Genomic DNA, 12,469 nt, shown 5'->3' with positions numbered 1-12,469 from the left:
AAAAGGGGGCATGCAGAGGGAAAAACAATATGAAAGATAGCTAGGGATGTGCAGGACAGGTGTAGGGAAGGTCTATAGCTATCCATTTCTGATACAGCAACAGCTGTGTATTTGTACAGAATTTGGAGGTGGATGTGGATACTCAAACCCCTGAGAGATGGAAGAGGACAAAAGTAATGTGTTGGTAAGCCAATTAGACCAGATTTCATGTGTCCAGTGGACATGTGTTCGAAATGGACAGCTATGTATGGGGCAACATTTTTTTTGTGAGAACAGACTACTTTTTTTTTTTTTTTTTTATAAGGAGAGAGTGGGATGTTGGGGAAGGATAGTAGGTATATTTTGTGAGGTAGGTTGGGTAGGAAGACATGCAAGACAGACAAGACATCAGACAGGGGAGGTACATGACACATGTGGAGAGACAGGGAGAGTGGTTGGGAATCAGAAGCCCACGAGCCCCCACATGGATACAGTGGGACTGAGGTCCTGCATCTTCATGGCCCCAAAGGTGGCTATGCTAGGGGCTGAGCAGAAAGGGGCATTTTGACCCTCAAGATGCACCACACGGCCCTCAAACTGGTATAAGAGATCTCTGAACTCCTTTCGAAGCTCACTACGCACCAACCCCCAGACCTGACGATGGGTGACAGTGTCCTGTCCACACCCATTCCATCCCCTGAGGTGGTTCCACCTGAAGATGGTGCAGGTTAGCAGACAAGGAGGTCTCAAGTTGGTCCCAGACATGCTGGGGCCTGGTGTCATGGCCATTTGACGTGGGACAGGTGGATCCACTGGGATTAGTCTTCCCAAATGTACTATGGTGTTGCAGTTTTTTAGCATATGTTGGTTAGTCATGAAAAACGCATTCCAGGATTTGTTATAACAGCATGCATAGGGATTCCCATTAACCCAAAACACCAGATTTAGAACAGTTGCATAGCAAACAGAACACATGCATATATGGAACCACAGTGGGAATAATAATGGCATGTAGGTTACATTGATAGCAACAGGCCACCAATGATAGTATTTGAACAGGGAACACTAATAATGAGATGTTTAAATATTTGTAGAACAATGGGACACATGTCCCAACCCTAGGTTTTGTGAAAAACATGCCCACTGATTTATGTGTTTAGATTATTGGTGCAAATAGGGTGGAGGAGAGAGATGTCAATTAACAACTGTATAGGCTTCAATTGCTCACAAAATTAATGATTGTTACTCTAATCATTATTCTCCGGGTATTACCTCACTTTACATCACCCTACGGTTTTGGGTTGTGCAGTGGTATGTTTGCACACAGTGTATAATTAAACCTTATTACAGCTACTTTATACTGTTCCTTACCTGGTAGACCTGTGAAGGAAGTTTTTGTTAACACTACCTGACTGTTTCTACCCATATTCACATTGTCAGGGTTACATATGTGCACTCATACTGTGTGTGTGTGTGTGTGTGTGTGTGTGTGTGTGTGTGTGTGTGTGTGTGTGTGTGTGTGTGTGTGTGTGTGTGTGTGCGTGTGTGTGTGTGTGTGTGTGTGTGTGTGTGTGTGTGTGTGTGTGTGTGTGTGTGTGTGTGCTACTGCCACACTCTACCATGATTTATATCAGTCACCCTGAGTGTGGCCGGCAGTGACCTCTAGCTGTGTCAGCATGACACTTGACGGACATTTCTTGAATTAGACTACTTGGTGTATGTACATATCTTGCTGTCATTTGCAGCCTTGAGGTTGGACAGTGGGTGTTGTACACAGTGTATAGTTACAGCCTTCTTACAGTTACAGCTACTTTACACCTTTTCTTACCTGGCAGACCTGTGGAGGAAATTTCTGTTAACATTACCTGACTGTTTTTACACATATTCCTGAGTGAAAATATGCATACAGTTTAATACCACTCCTGGGATTCGAACTGTGCCTGTTTGTGCATAAATATAGAGCAATGATCATGTTTTATCAGAATGAGCTATTCAGAAACTGCTGTCTCCTGCTTGACTGTTTTCTTCCTAATACTCTCTTGGTTGTACAATCTGACCTTGTAATTCTGACATTCATGCATGGCAGATAGTTCTTATACTGTGTATTCATACTTTGACATAGCACAGTATGAAATCCCTGGTTAACACAACATTACTATTCAGGTATCAGATCTTGGTGCATTTAACATTTCATATAGTTAATCTCGTGTTTCACAGCTCCACAATCTTTGTCAGATGAGCCTTGATTAATTTTTGCTTACAGAGCTATAGTTACTATGCAGAAACTGTTTGCATTTCGATTCATACCACCACATACCAAAGTAAACATGACCAGTCCAGGGTTTTGACTTTTATTGACACGTACTGACACTTTTACTGATATATTCCCTGTACATTACTATTACTCTGCTAATGTCTTGTTTATTCAGTACAAGCCATACCCATTTTTAAATACTGACAGGTGATATTCTATTCCTTTCTATTTATTTGCCAATAATACTATAAGCTAGATTTCTACTCACCTACCATGCAACACAGCCTTAGCAGCCTCCTGGCATGGGCATCCATGTTCACAGCCCTCTCATCTGCAGCTGTACAGGAGATAGAGAAACATTTATGCATACCTATCCATCACATACACAGGCTGGACTTTGGAAAACACTTACTGATACTGATATTTACACACAAGCGGGACATTCCCTGCCTGTGAATCTTAGACCCACCTGTCCAAGAACTCCCTTTTCCTAAGCTTCAAGTCAGCAAAGTGGTGCCGGACTTGTAAACCAGTCCGTGGGATGCCAGTGGTACTGATGAGGTCATGTGCAAGACGGTCCCAGGCCTCCGCTTTGTATTGGGAGCCCTGGTACTGGTCCTGCAACAGTCTGCCATCATGGTTTTCGACTAGGAGTTCAACCATGACCCTGGACTCCTGAATGCCCCAGTGCTATGCCCGAAAGCGCACACCTTCACCAAAACCAGCCATAGGGCCTGCAGTGGGGAGCTACAACTGGTTATGAGCTGTATTCTTGCCTATGAGGTTTAAATAGGGCTGATTTCCCACCCTTTGCCGTGATTGGAAGGTTTTGAATATGCTGATCTAAGTTAAATGACAGGCGAACCCGCTTAGCAAAGATAAGCATTGCTTAAAGGGGTAGTTGCTAAGCTTACCAGTGCGCAGATTTGCTTAGCTATGCTAATTATTGCTAAGCATACAATTTAAGCTTAGCACAGCTGAGCACAATTTAGTGTTGTTCAGCTTTCATTTTATGGACTATTATTATTATTATTATTATTATTATTATTATTATTATTTTATTATTATTATTATTATTATTATTATTATCATTTTATGTGCTTTCATTACATTCTTTTGAGGCTATATTGTATGGGACACTTGTGTTTACATGGGGGTTTCACATCTGTACTTCACTGACAGCTCACATTTTGACCTGCTACACTACCCTGGTTAACAAATATATATTATTCACTACCTAAAACTAAATAACTAAAAATGAGTGGTTTGCATTGGGGCTTGAATCATGAATGATTACTTACTAAATGAATGCTCTACCCACTACGCTATTTCATTTGTACTGTTCTGGCTGTATAGTTCTATTTAGCTCCTTCAAATGTTTAAGCTATGCTATGCATAGGATGATAGGTTCATAGGTAGGTAGTAGGTTATTGGCCCTAGGGCCTATATAAGCCTAACCAAATGGTACCCTGGCTTTTTCCACCCAAGAAAATTATTTTCCTGTGCCCCTGCCAAGCAGAGCCACAGAAGTGATCCCCTTTGTGAATTTCCTATCTCCCATCCAATCATCAAGATTTTTCTTGAAGAGTGCTAATGAGGAGCTTTGTTTGATATAGATAGGTAGTTTATTCCAGAGTATGGGAAGTCTCTGGGACAGGAATCTATCCCTCCAGCATGTTTTGTTTATTGTGGTGAAAAGGTTTAGTTCCCTAGAGCATGTAGCTCAGAGGGATTTGGATTTCTTTAAATGGAGCATGTCCAACAGCTCTGGGTTTGACATAACTTTGTTTGTTAGGCAGAGATCGTCTCTGAGTAGGCAATATGTGACAGAGTAATGCTGGAGTTTTTTGAGACAGTCTGCATAGGGCATCTGTTTGAGGCCAGTAATCCTCTTTGTGAGGTATTTCTGCGGCCTTTCCAGTTGTTGTAGATGTTTTGTGAGGTACATACCAAAAGGGGCATTGTACTCTATTCTGGGTCTAATGAGTGATGAGTACAGGGGAACAATGACCTCTTTTTTCCTGGATGAGAAACCTTTTGTGATGAGGTGTGCCATGTAGAAGGATTTCCTGACTACTGTGGCGATGTGATTATCAAAGGAGAAACTGCTGTCCACCTGTGTTCCAAGGTCTCTTTTCACATTTTTGGTGTTAAGTAAACTACCTCCTATGTGGTAGATCAAGGGTACAGAGTTTTTACCAAAAGGGATGACAATGCACTTTTTGGCATTGAGCTTGTGGCCTTGGCTTTGACACCAGGCATCTGTCTCAGTGAGGCCCTTTTGTAGGATGTCCACATCATTAGGAGTTTTGATTATGGCTCCTAGTTTACAGTCATCTGCAATCTTTGTTAGCCAAAGACCTTCTGTGTTAGCCTGTACTTCAGAGAAGTAGATACCAAACAGGAGATGAATTAGGACTGAACCCTGTGGTACTTCACTTGTCACTGGTCTGAAGTTGGATTTAGAGTCTGCTACTTTCACAGTGTGGGTTCTGTCAGTGAGCCATTTGGCAACCCATCATGTGAAATAGGGATTTATACCTGGTTTAGTGAGTTTATCTATAATTCCAGAGCAGGAGATGGTGTTGAAAGCCTTGGCAAGATCTAGATAGGCTGTGTGGACCACTTACCCTCATCTACGGCTTTGGTGACCACTTCAAAGAAGCCTATCAGGTTTAGGAGACATGATCTGCCTTCTACAAACCCAAACTGGGTAGGGTCCAGAGTTTGTGGATTACCAATGTCATTGTTTAGAAGTTCCATGATGATACATTCCATAGCCTTGCAGACCAGGCTTATCAGGCAAATGGGGCAGTAGTTCCCGGGGTCTGTGGTGGCTCCCCCTTTTTGGAATGGGATAACCGTTGCTGTGTGCCATTCAGTGGGCATAAAGCCTGAGGTGAGGCTATGATTGAACATAGTACTTAGGTGGGGTGCCAGTTCATTCTGCAGTTCGTGTAGAACACAGCCTGGGATGTTGTTAGGTCCCATGGATGCTGTGTTCTTGGCTTTGGAGAGTGTGTTTTTTACCTGTGCAGCTGTGATTACATGTACTTTGCATTCTTCCAGTATAGAGATGGACCATTTAGGGGGTGAGAGAGGGGTAAAGTTAGCACTGAAGCTTTCTGCCAGGATGTTGGTAATATCAGTTGGTTCTGTATATTTAGTGCCATTGTGCTGTAACTCAGAGCAGATCTGAGTGTTGCCATTGAGATTCTTGACATAGCTATAGAATGCTTTGCGGTTGTCTTTAGAATCAGTGGCGATTTTGTTTTCGTAACTAGCTTTGGAGGATTTTATGAGGGATCTCAGCTTCTTACTGAGGCTGACCACGAAGTTCCTCCAATCATGGGATATTACTCTCTTTTGCAACAGTTTCTTTCTTCTATTGTAGAGTTTGTTTATGGCAGGGGACCATCAGATTGGCTTCCTTTTTTTGTTGGATAGCATCTTGGTTCTGTTAGTGATTGCACAATCCATGCACTCGTGTAAGTGCTTATAAAGTGCATTTGTACAGGATTCAGCAGGCGTACCTCTATTGTACATCAGCATGGGTGTCGTGAAGTTTGCCACTTCTGTCTTAAGAAGCGTGAAGTTGGCTTTAGAGAAATTATTTTACGGTGGTTTCCCTAATGGGGGGGATGGGGGTGGGATGTGGATGTCTAGGGTGATTAGCTTGTGGTTGGATCTGACCAACGAGGAATTTACCTCTGGTGTGGAACACCGGTTGCCCATGTTGGTAATGACCAGGTCTAGGATACTGCTGCCCCTGGTGGGGGTGTGGATAAGTTGATCCAAGGCGTTGGAATTTATGAATTCCAGAAATCGTTGAGCACAAGAGTTGGTACATGAGTAGTTTTCCCATTTAATGGTGGGGTAGTTGAAATCGTCCATTATTAGGGTGTTAGGTTGTACCCTAATATTTTCCAATGTATCAAGAAATGAGGCGTGAGAATCCTGGGGCATGGTGGGGGATCTGTAGCAAGCTACAATTTGGATTGCGGTCTTGCCCAGAGTTAGTTGCACTTAAATAATCTCGGATGCATTATGCTGAGCAACTAGCCTGGAGGTGTGGATATTCTTAATGAATATGGACACGCCTCCACTTTTAGTGTTTCAGTCCAGGTTAGGTGGCCGAAGGGTGTGGTATGAATTATAGCCTGGTAATGCAGGGGTGCTCTCTGGAGCCTTGAACCAGGTCTCTGTCACTGCACAGATGTCGATGTTCTCCACTTTAAGGAGTGCTTCGAGTGAGTGCATTTTGAAGTTTAGACTTCTAGCATTAAGTAGCATCGCCCTCAGATTTTGCTTGCTTGTACCTGTTACGGTAGTGAGTTTATCATTTGAATCTTGCCTAAAAAAGGCACTATAGGGGTGGCAAGAGCCTTAGCTAGTATCTGGAATCCCAAGGGCAACAGGTGCAGGCCATCTCTGGCAAAGCATCATTGTTTGTTGATCATGTCATCCCAGGCAGATACTGGATCCACTTAGAATGGCACCAGAAGCTTAGCCAATTGTTGAAGTCAATCATTTTGTCCTTGTACTGTGGTATCATTCTGGGTGATGGCAGGATGCTACTCAGGGCTAGAGTCATACCTGCCTGGGCTACAAGATCAGACAGCTCCTCCATGTCTCTTTTCATGTAGTCCAGTGAGGTACATCTCAGGTCATTCACACCAACATGGGCAATGACAGAGTCATATTTGTACTTATTGTGGAGTGACCTGAGTGCATGCATTATGTGGTGGATCCTGGCACCTGACAGACAGCTGACAGTAACTTTCTCCTTGTTTAGCCTGGTGAGTGGAACATCAGTGTGCCTGACTATAGAGTCACCTATGACTATAGTGTTGGGCACGTTGTTATGCCTTATGGGTTGTGGTTGAGTGGCACACTAAGATTGTGGGCTATGTGCCATTTGGGTTGTGTTGGGGGGTGGAGGATGCTTGCATTTCTGCTTTGGAGGTCCCTGTTGCTTGGGTAGATTTTTACTGACAGCCTCCGTGAATATAGGTGTGTGTTTTGTGTTTCTATGTGTGTGTTTTGGTGGTGTAGGTTTTGAGGGACTATGTGATGAGTGTGGTTTGGTGCAAGTGTTTACCTTTTCCTCTTAACTGTCTAGTCCAGTCTTGGGTGAAGAGAGCCTTGCTTTCAGTTTGGCTATATAAGTGCATCTCTCACAGGTTGTAGTGTTGGGTGGTAGGATAGGAGCAGAGGGGTGTCTGTGTACATGAGGCAACTGCCTGGATAGGTGCTTATTTATTAAGTACTAAAACTGTTTTCTTCTAGACAAGTGAGGAAAGTTGAGTGCTGTAGTAATTTGTAGCTTATTTAGTGCTTACAGTGCGTTCTGAACAAGTGCTGAGCTCAAACAAACAGATTTGAGTGCTGAAACTAGAAAACTGGCTTGTTCTAAGAAACAAAATTAAGCTAGAAGGCTTCCCTCCAACACAGAAAGTCTTGGGGGCTCAGAAGCTTATAAACAGTCCTGGAAATAGCAAATCTGTATCTGGATTAGACGACTTACAGGAAAGGCAGGAAACAAGCTTAGAAATTGTTTTTTTTTTTTTTTTTTGTGTAAAGTGGAAAGGGGAAAGGAAGAGCAGAAGCTAACTGGGTTGGATTTCTCAAGTGTTCTCCCTGGATTAGGTAGAATGAAATAATGACACTAGACTGGGAGGAGTGTCCCAGATCAAATTTATAGTAAGGGCGGGCACCTGCAAAGCCACCAAGTATAATAACAGGATACCAATAAGGAGGGAGGGTGGAAAACAAAAATCATAACAAACAAACCCAACCAGATGCTTAACAATTGTAGAAAAGTTCTAGTTAACACCTCACACATAGTGAAACTAGCTAGAAAAGTATATGTAGACAATAAAAGTGCTATACATAACTCGTAAAAATAAGCAAAAAAAACAGGGTACTTAATGTTATATATTACAGATTAGTTGTCTCAGAGCCCTTTCTCCGATTAGCTGCACAACTCGCGCACACCCGCTCAGCTACGTTTAAACTTTATTGGGGATGGAAAAAAAAATAAACATGTAACATTACTCTTATAAACTTAGAAAGCTGCTAGAATACATCAGTTTGTGTTAGCATACATTTTTTTTGAAGGATATAAGTTATGCAACTCAAATTTATGTCACTATTTAGTGACTTCAATCCTTAGATCATCCCAATGATTCACCAGACAAGAGAAAATTTTATGAGGGAAAGGCCAAAAATATAAGGGAAACTGGACATTCTGCAAAATTCTAGGCAGTTGAGAGCTATGTTGTGGGGGGGTTGTGCTTCTGTATTTTGTCTGCGGACACTGTTACCTTGTGATAACATTGTCCACAGACACTGTTAGTTAATTTAGAATTGCTATATGGCAATTCTGGAGTGCAGGGGGTGTGTGTACTGTGTGAGCAATGCTCGGACATGCCCCCTGCGCTCGTACATGCCTCATGTCCGTGTAGAGAATACAGCAGCATGCCTTCATTAATATGCAAGGTGCACTGCTGTTCTACACAGGCATAATCCACTCCATGCAGGAATAGCATTATTCCTGCATGGGTTTTAATAAATCCAAGGGACTGTCTCATATATCACATCTGTTTAAAGCTTTAAAAGTCTTAGTTTTAAAGCTTACTGTAATCTTCCTGCCTTGCTTCTTTTTTTCTTTTTTTTTTTTTGTCGTTTTTTTTTCCATATTTTTCACAAGTACAACATTTGCTTTAGTCTTTCTACATACATCCCGTTCTTTTTCTTTAATTTTAATCTCACTTAAAACATTGTTCTTGCCTCTTCTGCTTGTATCTTATGAATAATTTCTCTCCGCCATGCTTATTGTCCATATGCATGTTCCTCTTGCTGAATTAGTCTCTAAAGTACTTCATCCTGCAACCCTTCTGAATGGATGGTTGCCTCCTTGCATTGCTATGATGCCATTTATCTCAGGTTTTTTTCAAAAAGATTTTTTAAATGATTCTCTGAATCCATGAACACGCCATCCCCTTCTCCTTCTCCTTCACCATCTCCATCTCTTCCTTTCCTTACACTCTGATTCATACACGTCCTCCATACTTGCACTTTTCATCTTTCTGCAATCACTATACTAGCAAGTGAAGAACAGTGCAATCTTTGATGAGTTAGGAAAGTTCCCTGATGACCTGCCCATGTAAATACCACCTCAGGTCTCCCCAGAAAAGAGGCCAATAGCCTAGTGGGACTAATCTGATCAGCAAAGGATAAATAAACAAATAGTCTTAGATTTCACTATATATATATGACCATCAGGAATTTGAGATTAAGCGTCTAAGTAAGAACAGATTGATTGAAACCTGATTTTTTTGTCAGGAACAGACATTAAACTAGATGAAGGTGCAATCTGATGTAGAAGGATGGGTTTCATAACTGCAAAAACAGTACCACTTCTCCAGTCAACAAATGTGCAACACTTAATTTGCTTTTAGACATATATGATAGTAGTACTATTTCAAGAATGAAAAAGCAAGTATGTGAAGAAGCCCTCTGGAATAAATGGTATAAGATTAAAAAGTACCGAGACAGCTTAATATATAAGGATTTAAGCGTCTAAGCGGCATTTTTCTTTTTTCAAATCAGCCCACCTTCCTGCTGCTGAGCGTCCTTGGCAGTGTGCTAATACCTATACTTTCACCTGGATATACCCTGTATTTTTCGCCGGGGTTGAATCCTACAACTAACTCTGCTACTGTACACTCTGCCTATTTCCCTTGGAAAATACTAAGACCCTACCATCTCCTGCAAGCTACTACCTCAGGATACCAATAAACTTTCACCTGGATATACCCTGTATTTTTCGCCGCGGTTGCATCCTACAACTAACTCTGCTACTGTACACTCTGCCTATTTCCTTGGAAAATACTAAGACCCTACCATCTCCTGCAAGCTACTACCTCAGGATACCAATAAACTTTCACCTGGATATACCCTGTATTTTTCGCCGGGGTTGAATCCTACAACTAACTCTGCTACTGTACACTCTGCCTATTTCCCTTGGAAAATACTAAGACCCTACCATCTCCTGCAAGCTACTACCTCAGGATACCAATAAACTTTCACTTGGATATACCCTGTATTTTTCACGGGGTTGAATCCTACAACTAACTCTGCTACTGTACACTCTGCCTATTTCCCTTGGAAAATACTAAGAACCTACCATCTCCTGCAAGCTACTACCTCAGGATACCAATAAACTTTCACCTGGATATACCCTGTATTTTTTGCCAGGGTTGAATCCTACAACTAACTCTGCTACTGTACACTCTGCCTATTTCCCTTGGAAAATACTAAGACCCTACCATCTCCTGCAAGCTACTACCTCAGGATACCAATAAACTTTCACCTGGATATACCCTGTATTTTTCGCCGGGGTTGAATCCTACAACTAACTCTGCTACTGTACACTCTGCCTATTTCCTTTGGAAAATACTAAGACCCTACCATCTCCTGCAAGCTACTACCTCAGGATACCAGTAAACTTTCACCTGGATATACCCTGTATTTTTCACGAGGTTGAATCCTACAACTAACTCTGCTACTGTACACTCTGCCTATTTCCCTTGGAAAATACTAAGACCCTACCATCTCCTGCAAGCTACTACCTCAGGATACCAATAAACTTTCACCTGGATATACCCTGTATTTTTTGCCGGGGTTGAATCCTACAACTAACTCTGCTACTGTACACTCTGCCTATTTCCCTTGGAAAATACTAAGACCCTACCATCTCCTGCAAGCTACTACCTCAGGATACCAATAAACTTTCACCTGGATATACCCTGTATTTTTCGCCGGGGTTGAATCCTACAACTAACTCTGCTACTGTACACTCTGCCTATTTCCCTTGGAAAATACTAAGAACCTACCATCTCCTGCAAGCTACTACCTCAGGATACCAATAAACTTTCACCGGGATATACCCTGTATTTTTCGCTGGGGTTGAATCCTACAACTAACTCTGCTACTGTACACTCTGCCTATTTCCCTTGGAAAATACTAAGACCCTACCATCTCCTGCAAGCTACTACCTCAGGATACCAATAAACTTTCACCTGGATATACCCCGTATTTTTCGCCGGGGTTGAATCCTACAACTAACTCTGCTACTGTACACTCTGCCTATTTCTCTTGGAAAATACTAAGACCCTACCATCTCCTGCAAGCTACTACCTCAGGATACCAATAAACTTTCACCTGGATATACCCTGTATTTTTCGCCGGGGTTGAATCCTACAACTAACTCTGCTACTGTACACTCTGCCTATTTCCCTTGGAAAATACTAAGACCTTACCATCTCCTGCAAGCTACTACCTCAGGATACCAATAAACTTTCACCTGGATATACCCTGTATTTTTCGCCGGGGTTGAATCCTACAACTAACTCTGCTGCTGTACACTCTGCCTATTTCCCTTGGAAAATACTAAGACCCTACCATCTCCTGCAAGCTACTACCTCAGGATACCAATAAACTTTCACCTGGATATACCCTGTATTTTTTGCCGGGGTTGAATCCTACAACTAACTCTGCTACTGTACACTCTGCCTATTTCCCTTGGAAAATACTAAGACCCTACCATCTCCTGCAAGCTACTACCTCAGGATACCAATAAAGTATGTCTACTTATACCATGGCCTTGTAATTATATAACCAGTTAACCCCGCTAGGTTTTCTGTTTGCTCCTAGTCAAGCTCATCAGCAGCAACCCCCCTTACTCCTTTATCTCCTTTCCCTCCCTTACCTAGACCTTTTCTTAGCTTCTGCTCTTTCTCTCCTTTGTCTAGCCTACTCTGGCCACTAAATGGCATCCTTCTACTATCATACTTGCTGCCTTTGATTCATTGTAACACTTTCCATTACCTTACGTGTCCTGTACACGAATCTCCTCTCCAACCTACTTACTTGTCTCTTTCTCTCTGGACCCTGCCAAAACATCCTTCCATTATACAAGCACTCCAAGCCAGTACCTTTTCCACAGTTTCACTTTAAAACCTCAGGTAATATAAGTTCTTTTACCTCCTACATACCTACCTGCTGTTTCCCTTACCTTATACATTGTTTTTTTCACTGCCACAACATTCCTTTTGTCTCTTCCTGCTCCGTTCGCCCTTCGGGCTCACTCCGCTCCCCTCTCTGCCCCCAAATCTCACCCGCCCCTAGCACCTCTACATTTAAACCCTCATAGACACACCCCCTTCCTTC

Source organism: Protopterus annectens, chromosome 3.part0 (assembly GCF_019279795.1).
Source record: "Protopterus annectens isolate FY-2018-M chromosome 3.part0, PAN1.0, whole genome shotgun sequence".
Classification (NCBI taxonomy): Eukaryota; Metazoa; Chordata; order Ceratodontiformes; family Protopteridae; genus Protopterus; species Protopterus annectens.
This window is presented reverse-complemented; position numbering follows the sequence as displayed.